The sequence below is a fragment of the Sciurus carolinensis genome, chromosome 5 (genome assembly GCF_902686445.1).
Source record: "Sciurus carolinensis chromosome 5, mSciCar1.2, whole genome shotgun sequence".
NCBI lineage: Eukaryota > Metazoa > Chordata > Mammalia > Rodentia > Sciuridae > Sciurus > Sciurus carolinensis.
The window spans coordinates 67,906,138-67,919,237 of NC_062217.1; the positions used below are offsets into that span (position 1 = coordinate 67,906,138).

The 13,100-nt window shown below is 39.9% G+C and overlaps 1 protein-coding gene across 4 annotated transcripts in view; it reads right to left on the bottom strand.

Moving 5' to 3' along the window:
• Klf12 (KLF transcription factor 12) overlaps nt 1-13,100 on the bottom strand; it is a 431,560-nt gene that overhangs the window by 58,133 nt on the left and 360,327 nt on the right. The gene's annotated exons all lie outside the window — the stretch shown is intronic.

Below are 13,100 nucleotides of genomic sequence, written 5' to 3' on the forward strand. Positions count from 1 at the left end.
GTTCTAATAAGGTACACTGTCCCTTTCTGGTGCACTCAGACTTGCCCATTTCCCTCTGGAGAAGCGTGACGGCAGTGAGGAGTTTGTGGAGAATCACTTTGGGGACCCACCTCCACCACCACAGGATGAATTATTTACCAGCAATATAACCAGGCATGCCTGGGAGCAAATTATTGATTCCAGGTCCCATTTCTAAAACCATATCAGATCCCTTTGTCACGCAGAAGGCAAAGTCAGACATAAGTGGTATTTTGATGATTGGCTGTTAAGGGAGTTGATAATTAAGAGTTGGCATTTTAATAAAAACATTTAATATATATGATTCACTCTGTCCAGACTTTTAACCTGAGTTAACATTGTTATGAATTTTATATCTTTCAAAAAGTTAAGAGTGATTTAATTACTCAAATACTGAAGCCCTGTCCCTCAATGTGATGGAATTCGGAGATGGGGTTGTGGGGAGGTAATTAGATTTACATGAAGTCATGAGCGTGGGGCTCCTGGATGGAATCAGTGTCCTTATAAGTAGAGGAAGAAAGACTAGAGCTCTCTCTTGTTTCACTTTGTGAAGACACAGGAAGAAAGCAGCCTTCTCCAAGTCAGGGAGAAAGCCCTCAGTGGGAATCCAATCAGCCACTGCCTTGACTGTGGCTTCTAGTCTCCAGAAATATGAGAAATAAATTCTGTTGTTTTAGACAGCCCGCCTAAGGCATTTTGTTATGGAAGGTCAAACTATGACACATCTAAATTTTAATCTGCTAAGTTCTGGGAAGGAGATCTTTTGGCTGCATCTTACTCCAGAAGCAAGATAGTGAACAGTCTCAGGCCTTGCTGAAGGGCAAAGGTCAATAGCAGACAGGATTTGGGCCAGCATCCCTTGATTCCAAACCCTCTGCTTCTCTACTAAGTTGCTTGGACTCTTGTTCTTTGAATTTCTTCACCCCAGGTCAGTTTTAAAAGCCTTTAAAAAATTACTGACGAATACCTTCAGTACTTTAGAGGCCACATCTCCCTCTGTGGCCAATTATAACACTAGATTTGTTTGGTGGCCTTTTCCTACAGAGTAAACCGTCTTGAATTTATTACATCAGGAGGCCCTTTTGGGTGTGTACTCTGGGAACATGGGCCCAGTGTTTGCAACAATTTGGGGAGCCGAGTTTCTTGACTCAGAAAGAAAAATGACTTAACTCTATCAACTTGGATTGACACTTTGCACAGTGTCACTTCAAATTCAGTACCAGCTGAGTCAGCAAACAGACTAAAAGAAGATATTTCTTCTTTGTTCATGTGAAAATGTCATATGCTTTAATCCTGTTAAACTCCAGACCCAGAATTTAAAGCTTGTTCCAAATCCTATTTTCCAGAGTTCTGATGTCTGAGGTTGTTTGTGTCTTAGAAAGTGTGTCAATAAAAAAATACAATGTTGATTTTCAAATCCATTAATAAATACCAGAAACAAAAAAGCCATCAAATTAGCATACCCAAAGGACAAAGTTTAAAAAAAAAATTAGCCATACAAAGCCCATTCAGGAGGTGACCCTTTTTTATTGGACTAATTACAAGGAAGTATAAAAGGGCAAGCTTTTATTAATCAAGCTCTTTCACTCAGCCATGAAGAACTGTGAGGCAGAAAAAAAGCAAAGAGACAGTGTTAAAGTAAGCCTGATAATTAAATTCAGGATCAGGTGGATCAGAGGGAAGGCCATAAAAGTCAGGTAGAGGTAAAAATTGAAATCCTAATCCTTTATAACACTATATGGTTTGTGGAAACAAGGAAAGCAACCTTACCAATGTATTTATTTTTAATCATCAATAAGGTTACATTTAAGAGAAAAGTGAGAAGCGACAAATAGCACTGCTGAGGTATTTTGTAGGATCTTGCTTTCCATGGCTTTAAGTACTTTCCTACATAATCTCCTCCATTTATTATCACATCACCTCCATGAAATAAATGGGCAAGAGCAGGCATGAGGGACTCAATTTTGTCCCAGATCACATTAATTAGAGAGTGACAGAATAGTCAAATCTCAACTTCTGAAATTCAGGTTGGTATTCCAACATCATTCTTCGAATGTTTTGTCAGGCATAACAATTATAAACAGAATGGGCAGAGATAATGTAACGGATGTTTAAAGGCTTCTAACATGAAAAAAAAAAAAACCTTCTGAATTTGGGTATTTCTACTTTTCTTGAAAATACTGAATAAGAGATAGGAAACAGCCATTAAAAAGTGGAAAGGAAACCACTCACGTTAGGAGACTGAAGTTCCACTCTAATTTGCTGTGCATACTTGGACCAAACGGCTTCAACTCACTGGACCTCAGTTTTTCCACCAATAAAGTGAAGATATTGAAAGAGAGGTTTTCATTGATGGAGTGCTGAGTGGGCGGTAGCATGTGCTATGCTCAAAGTCAGGGAAAGATGAGGCTCCTACTGGAGGACCTCTGTCACACTCAGGCCAACAAGTACAATGAATTGTCACAGGTGTGATAATACAGTTCATATGGTGATGCAAATCAGAGAGGAAGAGGGTGATAGAGTAGGGGATGGCAGTTTTTATAGAGGAGAGAAATTTTAAGCTGAGTTTTTCCAAATTGACTTCCTTGATGATCAATTTTGGATAAGGTAATGTTCACAGAGTTCAAGTAAATGGGCAAGATTTATGGGAAGTTGAGAAGGGTGGGTGAGAGCTTGGTGTGACGCAAGAGGCCTCGATGTTTGCAAAGGGCATTGTATGTTGTCAAGGGCTTTGGGCATCCAAATACGACAAACCACAGCAGAGTTGCAGAGAGAGGAGCAACACCATCTGCGTTTTACGATGATCACCGTAGGCATGGTGAAGACTCTGTTCCAGGGGAACAGAAAGAATCCGATGCAAAGAGACCAGCAAGGAGTTCAGGGTAATACTTTAGGCAAGAGATGAGGAGGCACATGGGATGAGAGACAGTCAGCGTTGCTGAGAAACACTTAGGAGCAGGAGGCCTAGGATCAAACAGTTTTAGGCTTTGACAGAGTTGGAGTTTCAATGAGGGTTCTAGCTTGGGTGATTTTATATATGGCAAATGGGCAGAAAATTGAGCTTGGTGGATGTGAACAAATATAGCTAAGGGGTCTTTTAGTGCCAAAATCTTTCCATGGAAGAAAGTGGCCATGTATTTACTGTTTTGGGAAAAGAGGCCCTCATGTACTAAGATCCATTTACTTCGTCTCCTCAGGAAGTGATTCCTGAAGCGGCTCTGGAATGGACATATATGCAGGGCAGGGGACAATATTTTAAAGTGGGCTGTTGACAGTACATGGGGGTAGAGCAAAGAAATAGAATGACACTTCCTCCAGTCCTTTGCCCCCTGAGGACACGAGCAGGCTGCCTCTCAGTCGAGCTCTGTCTGACTTGTCTTTGAGTATGTGGACTAGATCACTACACTTCTTTAGAGTCATCAGTTGCTTGTGTGCAAAAAGATTTATCTTCAGATTTTTTTCCTCTCAAAAACCTTTCTGTCTGTCCCCCATCCATAACTACAAGTTGCTCACATAAAAATAAGGAATCATCTTTGACTCTCCTCTTTCCTCCATTTCCTTCCATAAGCAAGGATTGACAGTGCCTTCAGAACGTGACCTCATTTCATCCCCAAACCTCTTTCCACCAATGCCACCCTAGTGGACCTGGCTGCACCCTTCCACTCAAACACGGCCTCAGCCTCCTGCTCACTCCCCTGCCTCCTCAATCCTGTCTCCACAGAGCAGTCAGACTAAGCCTTAAAAATATAAATGCAATCATTTCACCCCTGAAACCTTCCTATGACTCCCAGTGCCCCACCCTGTACACCCTATGTTTCAACTCCTGCCAACCTCTTACCTTGTCTTCATTTGTTTTTGATTCTTTGAGAGTTCCAAGTCTCCCCCCATCTCAGGGCCTTGCTAGGGTTGTTTCTGGCACCTGGAGTAGCTTCCCTGGAACCTCCCTCAGCTGGCCCCTTCCTGCCTGCTGCCTCCCAGCTTCTGCATCGTGTCCTTCATAAGGTTTTATGTGATCAAGCCTCTTGGCCTGCTGCACCACCTCCAGTCACGTCCCTGGAACATTTTCATCAGCGTGCTTACCACCACCAGATACCTGCTGGTTGTCTATCTTACTTCACTACAAGGTAGGTCCCAGGAGAGCAAGAGTCTTGCTAGTTCTGTTAATATAGTGTCCTGTTGGGCATGGTGGCGTATGCCCATAATCCCAATGGCTTGGGAGACTGAGACAGGAGGATTGTAAGTTCAAAGCCAGCCTCAACAACTTAATGAGGCCCTAAGCCACTTACTGAGACCCTGTTTCTAAATAAAAATAAAAAGCCCTGGGGAAGTGATTCAGTGGTTAAGTACCCCAGTACCAAAGGGGGTGGGGGGAAAAAAAACAGTGTCCCCAGAGTATAGCAATGTGGATTGCCTAGGCAAAGTAACTGAGGGAACAAATGAATGAACACAAGTATTAATCCCATTGAATTAAAAAAAAAATATATATATATATATATATGTTCCATTAATTTCAAAGATGATCAGGTTTATAAGTGACGCAGAACACAATCATTTAAACTGTAGGTTGAAATTAAATACAGGTTAAGAGAAGATAAAAGGGCAAGCAAGTGAAGGCCCCATAGCTACCGGCAGAGAAGAGATCCACCAGCTAGTATATTCTACAAAAGCAGAAGGGTTTTTAAATGAAGAACCACTATGATTGCCATCCTTGTTGGCTAAAAGGTTTTGCTGGAATCTTCTGGTATTTCTTGAAGCCCTCTGCCTTTGAGAACCATCATAAAAATCACCAACGTTCAATCAAGTCTCCCATTTGGGAGCCAGAGAGACAGACATGCAAACTCACATATTCTCCTTGGATTTTTTCACCTTTCCATGCCAACTGTTTGCGCTAGTGCTGATGGAGGCCCCCTTCACAGACAACACAGTGTGAATAAATCCCCCTGGGGTGGCACAATATGGCCATCCTGAAAAGATAACAGCAAGCCCAACATAGCACCACAAGATGGCTGGTTGGCTGACTCACTGTCTTCATTTGGATGGTTTTTCCATTAAAAAACATCCTGGTTTTGTTGTTGTTGTTGTTGTTTTGTGTTTTAAAGTTGGGGCTATGCACAGTTAATTCCTAATAACCAAAACGACAATGAGACAAACTGTATCTTATTCTGGTGTGTTCCTTTTGGCTTATATTTTAGCATAATTTAAGCAAAGCTTAGGGGTCTCCTCTTACTGGTGTTCCCAGGACTCTTGGGTCCTCACCACACATTTTCCCTGTCTCCTCCCTCTCTTGGGAGAAAGGAAAAGATCATTGGCCATACAATCTTATGGCAGAAGTAGTCCTGTGGACTACTGGACTACTGGAGTCCTACTGGAGTCCTGTGGAGCTCCTAAGACAATATTTGGAAAAGGTCTACCTGGAGCCTGGAATGTGGAAAAGACCTCCTGTACTAGCCAGGGCCATGCTGGCTTGCAAACAATTGGTTTGAGACTGTACTAAGTCAGAGAAAAACTTTCAATGACAGGGTCTATGATCAGTAAATGCAAGAACCCACTCGGGTCACCAGAATCTCACAGGGAACACTGGCACCCATTAATGGAGGGTCTAGTCCCACGTGGAGTAAGAGACTAAAGCATCCAACCGCATTTCAGTTTTAGGATCATATTCCATCTATGTCTACTCTAAAGGCCATTTCCCCAGTAGTCACAGTACAGGCTCAAGTTTTACCAACTTTTACCTGTAGGTGGCAGCAGCTTTCTTCGGTTGTGAACATGGTTGCCTTGGTCTTTGTTTCCTACCTCCAATATAATACCACACTTCCTTTTTTTTTTTTTCCACAAATAAATATTTCCTAGCCAGTGCAGTTTGAGGAAGATTACTGTAAGTCACTTTCACTGTAAGAAATCAGTCCATTCTTCAGTTAAGCTACAGGGTCCTTCAAAGAGCACAAAATAATTCAGGTCTAAAGTGAAAAATAATAGTACAGTACTTTCTTTCTCTATTCCTGCAAACTGCAAACACTCAGAAAAGCGATGTGTCTTTCTTTTTCTTTACGCTTCTGAGGAAAAAAGGCAATGAGCAGAGGATTGGGAAAATAGATGGAATTGAAGAGATTTCTGTTTTACAATTGCATTAATTTAATCCTAAGGGTGATTTAAATCATTGCTTCTCCACAGGACATAACTTGATGTGTCCATTTATAAAGGTATTCTGCACATATTACAGAAGATAAGATTTATTTGGCTTTCACAGAAACTGAAGGAAACTAGATGCTTCTCTTTATCGGATAGCTATCATTTCTGCTTAGATACAACATGTGGCCTTCTGGAAAACATATTTACCTCATGTACTGAACTGCAGTCCAAACCTACAGACTCAGGATCCTACACTGTTAAGAGTCAAGGAGTCCAAGGGACCTGAAACAAATTACAGCCTCATTGAGGCTGTAATAAATGCTGGGCGTGTCAATGAATCACCTAGGTGGTAGTAAAGAGATTCCTTTTATGTAAAGCTGAAATTTGATGGTGAGCTAATACCTAAGGTTTATGAAGCACTTTCTTCCAAGGTGATACTATGAAGAGTTTTTATCTCTTAGGCACTCTTCCCAAGACCCAGTTTAAATAATGTGGGTCAGGCATCATTCATTCATTCACTTTAAGAGAATTGCTAAAGGGTAGAGGCATAAAGGCTAATTAAGGGGCTGGGAGTGTAGCCCAGTGGTAGTGCACTTGCCCGGGAGTGAGGTCCTGGATTTGATTCCCAGCGCTGTAATTCAAAAAAAGAAAAAAAAAAAAAAAAGTAATTTTGAATAAGTGACAGATTTATGCCAGAACCCAAACTTGTAGACACAGTTTTATGCATTTCATAGGAGGTCGCTCTGCTTTCTGCCTATTTTATAGGTCATCACAAGAACTCTGTATGTTTGGGTTTAGAGAACACATTATAAAATATGTGGACGAAAGGCAGACACTGGAGGAATGAAGGTTCAAGGTGATTAAGATCAAACACTCTAAGTTTTAAGGAGAAGGGGTCTGGGTCTGTTCTGACTAAATGTCCTTAAGTTTAGGTTATTCAACGATCAGGATTAAGACCTAGAGAAGCCACTTATTTTAATTATTCATGATAGCGTTAACTTTTTAAATTATCCAAACTATAAGAAATTATGGCTGCAAAGGGAAAGCATTAAAGTTCCTAACTGTGGAAAAGCAAGTGCCCTTAGCAACAGCTTCTAGAAGGATAAACAGATGGTGCTAGTTTATGAGGAGGTGTGTTTCTCGTCATGTTTTGGTACTACCCTCTTCCTTTGGGAAATGACTCCCTCCTCATGTGCCCTTAGCGGTCAAAGGCTGGGCACCTCACTGTGACTGGGACCCATCATATGTGGTCAGACCTGCCTTCCGGTGTAGTGATTTCCAGTGGGTGACATAAAGGAGTTGGAGATGATGCACTCCAGGTCTTGCCAGCCTGTTAACCTCGCGTCCCAGACTCTTGAGTGCTGTCCTGGGTGCTGTGCTGCCCGAGACCCTGCCTCCATAACTTACCTTATATCCTCCTAAAACTACCTTTTGTTTAAGGTGGCCAGATTCAGTCATTTTTCCATTACTTCCAACAACAGAACCCTATCTGATAAAGAAGACTAAACTAAATGATAATTTAGAGTTAATGGCTACAAGGGCACACGGGGATCCAGCAGGCTTGGCAGTCTTCCAACCGAGTATGAGCTGTGGACTTAAGTAGCTCTGATCAACACTTGTGTGATTCTGGGTTGGTTTAGGTATTTTGGTAAATATATTATCAATTGCACTTATACAACTGATTAAAAGAAATACAATAATTACAAGGGTACCAGTCTTACTTTACAATTACTAGTGGTCAGGGAGAACATATTGACTTTAAAATTGCTAGAAGAATAAAATTATGGAGTTTGCAGGTAAACGGATGGAGTTGGAGAATATCATGCTAAGTAAAATAAGACAATCCCCCAGATCTAAAGGCTGAATGTTTTCTCTGACAAGTGGATGATGATACATAACGGCGGGGTGGGGGTGTGGCGGAGGTGGCGGGAGGGTAAGAGAAGAATGGAGGAACTTTGGATTATGCAGGAGGAAATGGGGGGAAAGAGGGGGAAGGAAAGATAGTGAACTGAGACAGACATCATTACCCTATGTATACGTGTGATTACACAAATGGTATGAATCTACATCATGTACAACCATAGAAATGAAAAGTTGTACCCCATTTGTTTACAATGAATCAAAATACAGTCTGTAAAAATAACAAAAAAAGAAGGAAAAAAGTAATGAGCACTCAATAGAGAGAATACAGAAAAATCACACAAAGAAGAAAATGAAAATTATGTATCTAACCACTCATAAATAAAGTGGCCTACCAGTTTAAGAAAAAAAAAAAAAAAAAAGACTAAGTGAAAAAAAAAAATTGCTAGTACACTGTCCATGTATACAATGCAGAGAAACTTCCAAGGCTTGAAACTTGCACAAATAACTGACAGAGGAAAACCAAAACAAAACTGCTAGTACACTGAGCATTCCCACATGGAACACCTTAAGATTTATTATCCTGAGCAGCATTCTCAGCATATTCATGAACACATTAGGATTTTTGATTGGGTTCCAATTTTAGCCATTATTCCTTCAAATACATATTTAGAAGACATCTATAGCTCATAATGGATAGCCAATGTTTAGTCCAAATATACCTACTGAAAAATATTATGAGAAGAAATGTCTCAAGATAAAAATATATAGAGATACACAATAAGATCTTTCTTCATTTTCATGTGATATGTTAATTATAACATGACTGGTATGAGTGTTATTATAGAAACACACGTTTCTTCATTTTTAAGAAACCAGGCAACATTTTTTCTGCACTATATATTAACAACTCCCCTTGTTCTTCAGGTTTCATTACAACATGACCAATATTTTGAAGTTTAACATCTGAACAAGTTTAACAGGGTGGGAGGGGATTACAGTAGAAAATAGCCCATGTTACACAACTTAAAACTCTGTAAAAAGGGCCTTTAAGTAGCTTTCCACAGAGTAAACCATAATTCCAGATCATACACATTTTAAATATCCTTTACTGTATAAAACCAATCTAAAAAAGTAATGATTATATGCAAATATGTTACCAATCCCAGGATTATAGACAAGACTTTTTTTTGGTGGGGGGGGTACCAGGGATTGAACTCAGGGGCTCTTAACCACTGAGCCACATCCCCAGCCCTTTTTATATTTTATTTAGAGACAGGCTCTGGCTGAGTTGCTCAGGACCTTGCTAAATTGAATTGCTGAGATTGGCTCTGAACTCTGCTATCCTCCCGCCTCAGCCTCCTGAGCCTCTGGGCTTACAGGCGTTGCCACCACGACCAGCGTAAACAAGTCATTTTGAATTGTGAACTAATATCTCTCAGTCATGCTATAATTAGTTCATATGACAGAGTTTTGTTACATGATATTCTTACACCTCGCTACAATACTGAGAAGATGCCACCAGAAATCAATAAAGAATTTACTGACTTGTCCAATAGGCTTATTGGCTTATCAGGTTTTCAATACAATACTGATATAGTTCTGAGCTGCCGGTTGCTAACAATAAAATACTCATAGCTTTTTAAAAGAAAAATGTCTCAGAAGTGGTCACCTTTATGCACAGCATGATCTTATAGCCCTAATTCTATAATTAGGTAAACAACTGCAGAAAAATAACCTACTTTAATTTCTTTCCTGAATTATCTTCATTTGGCTAAAGCAATACTAGAGACAAAATGAGCTGATGCCAACAGGAATGTGAAGCAGTTTTATCACAGAGGTCTTTTGCTGAAATTCTGGGTCACAAAGAATGCCAGAAAATTAGGCCAAAGTTCTTTCATATGGTCAATTTGGGAAGGACCACAAGTTTATTTGATTGGTTTGTATTTTTGGGGTACTGGGGATTGAACCCAGGGGTACTTTACCTCTGAACTATATCCTTAGCCCTTTTTATTTTTATTTTGGAATAGGGTCTCACTAAGTTGCTTAGAGTCTGATAATTGCTGAGGTTGACCTTGAACTTGTGATCCTCCTGCCTCAGGCTCAGGAGTCACTGGGATTACAGGCATACACCGGTCTGCCCAGCAAGTGGTTACAAAGTAACACTAGAGCATTTGGGATTATTGTATTTTGTGGTGCTGGGGATTGGATTTTGGGCATTGTGCATTCTAGAAAGCGCTCCATTACTGAGTCAAATCCTCAGCACCAAACCACTAGTTTAAAGTCTACATAACTGCTATCAAGCTGACTTTGAGGAGCTGTTTTAACTCATTAAATAATTAAATAGCTGATACTTCATTATAATATAAGAAATGTGGTTTTGAAGGGAGGTGAATTTGGAGATGGCTTCAGATGAGGCACTTCCTTTTATTTTAATTTGTACACATCCAGGGAATGGGTTCATACCAACATCAACTAATGATCCATTTTCTGGATCTGTTATCAAACATCAGAAGGAGCATGCTTCCAAACCAAACCTAAAGGCAAATCCTTGCTATTGATTTGCCAATACATGCATGTTAAAAACAAAACAAGACAAAAACCACAATAAAAAACAACCCACAGGGACTAGACATTCTAGAAACCAGAAATTTCATATTAAAGTTCATGTGTAATATCACAATGTTCTACTCTATACATTTAGATTATATAGAAGGAAATGGGGGGGGTATGAAAAATGGTGGAATGCGACAGACATCATTTACCATATGTACATTTGTGATTACACGAATGGTATGAATTTACATCGTGTACGACCAAAGAAACAAAATGATGTACCCCATTTGTGTACAATGAATAAAATGCAGTCAGTAAAAAATAAATAAATAATTAATTAGATAAAAAGAAGCAAAGCAAGGCAGTGGAAAACTCTGGTAATTAAAGAATGTGATCAATATTATCTATGAACACTGAGTACACAAGGATCTGCAAGATGATGGTTGGCCATTCTGACAAAGAGTGCAGGCCACACGTTGGTGTGAGCAGCAAAGCCTTCACCAAGCCTTTCCTATTGTCCTGCTTGCCCCACACATCAATCTAATGGGAACTGCCCAGGCAAAAACCTTCTGTTTAGCTTGCGATGAATTAAACACTCATCTGCTCTTGGTCTCCATGCTGGTAGTCGACTGCCACATGGTGGAGAGACTACTGGACAGGTGTGCAGGGACCTGGATTTATGCCCAGGTTTGACATGTTACATTTTTTGTCTGGGGGTTTCCTTTTCCACATGTACAAAGTAAGGAGGCTGACCCGAACTTGTGATGCCTACATTTTACTTACATCTCAGAAACTATGAATTTGGAAATGCCCTAAATGGGCTGGTTCTATATTAGCTTTCTGATAGCAACGAATTCAGAGCTTTTCTCTAGTATGTAAAAAAAAAGTTTAAAAAATAAAGCATGTTATTTTTATGGCAAAAATTCATCCTGCTGCTAGTCCTCGAAAGATTCCATAAAGTCATTCCTAACATTTGTAACTGTGTGTATATAAATATTTAAGTTCATTGTAGTACTATATCTCCAACATTAAAACATCAAATTGTGAAAAGGTTCTTTTTGCCCTCTGAAAAATTTGTGACACAAAATGTTCACACATCTAAATGTTAAATGTAATTCACATCCAGAATGTATCATAATTTGCATAGAGACTCTATTAAAACTGGAACTGTTTTGTGTATATGGCTACATAAAAATCTCAGGCATGTTGGTAGGGAATAAATCATAACTGAGACTGGTAGCAACAGCATTCAACTGGTTAGAAAGAATTACTTCTATTTTTACTGATGACAATTTCTATTAATAAACAGAAATGCTTTATTGTCTATGTCATCATCAAAAGAACCCATAAAAAACTCCCTCATGTGACACCCACCACCAATATTACATAAGAGACCTTAGCTGATGTTTTGGGAACACACACAGCATAACCACCACTACCATCACGAAAGAAGGACACATGCCCAAGCCCTTTAAAACTGTAGGAATGGAGCAGGTGGAGCAGGAAGCACCGAGGAGGGAGGAAGGAATGAGAAGCTCAGGATGAACACACTCAGCTCAGCATCTCTTCGGGACATTCCTGCTGATCCTGGAAACCTTTGGAGACTCAAATCAACTTCAAAGTCCAGGTCACAGACACTCCCCAGCAAGCCTCTCCCTGTCCTGTTCTAGCCTATACCTACACAAAGCACAGATTTCAGATCTCTACTGTATCTTTGATAATAAAAGGACACATGTGACTTGGAAACAGTCACTCTCCTGTGGACTAGATCACAGAATATAATAGCTTTAAGCAAAAATATCTGCAAAGGACAATTCAATCTCTACATTTAATTCTAATAAGGAATTTTCCTCATTTGCCCCAAACAGAGCAAGAAAGAGTAGCAAATGCTTTAAAAAAGCGTTCGTTATGCAGAAGGGCAGAATATGAACACCAAACACACCAGTTTGGCATAAGAATTATTATGTGCTGAAGGTAACTCAAAAAAGCAGATACAAGAAACACCCTCCCCTATCCCCCTTTCTACCAGGAAGGGCAGGATGGCTCCTAATCTCAAGAGACAACTTTCCATATGAACCCAGGCAAGGTATCAAAGGAATCCATACAACAACCTTACTAACCAGCCTTGATCTCCTATTAATTTCTCTTTTCTATTTACCTTCCCATAATTTGCCATCCAAGTTGTGTTCCTTCTCTTAAAAAATTACTATTTTTTTGTTAATATACTTCATAAGTCTAGGTCCTAACCACCCTGAGATACTCATCTCCAGAATTTCCCAGTGTAAGTGTGATGCATACATTAACAAACCTCCCTTTTATTAATCTGTCTTCTGTCAGTCTAATTTGCAGGCCCCCAGCCAAAGAACCTAAAATGAAGTAAAAAAAATTTTTTTTCTCTCTTACTGCAGGTACTGGACAGAGGAAGGCGTGGTCACCTCTACTTATGGCCAACAGTGAAGGAAAGAGAAGTGAGGTTCAATGCATGAAAGAGAAAGAAGTCCACGTGGCTCAAATCAGCAAATACTTCCTATTAACGT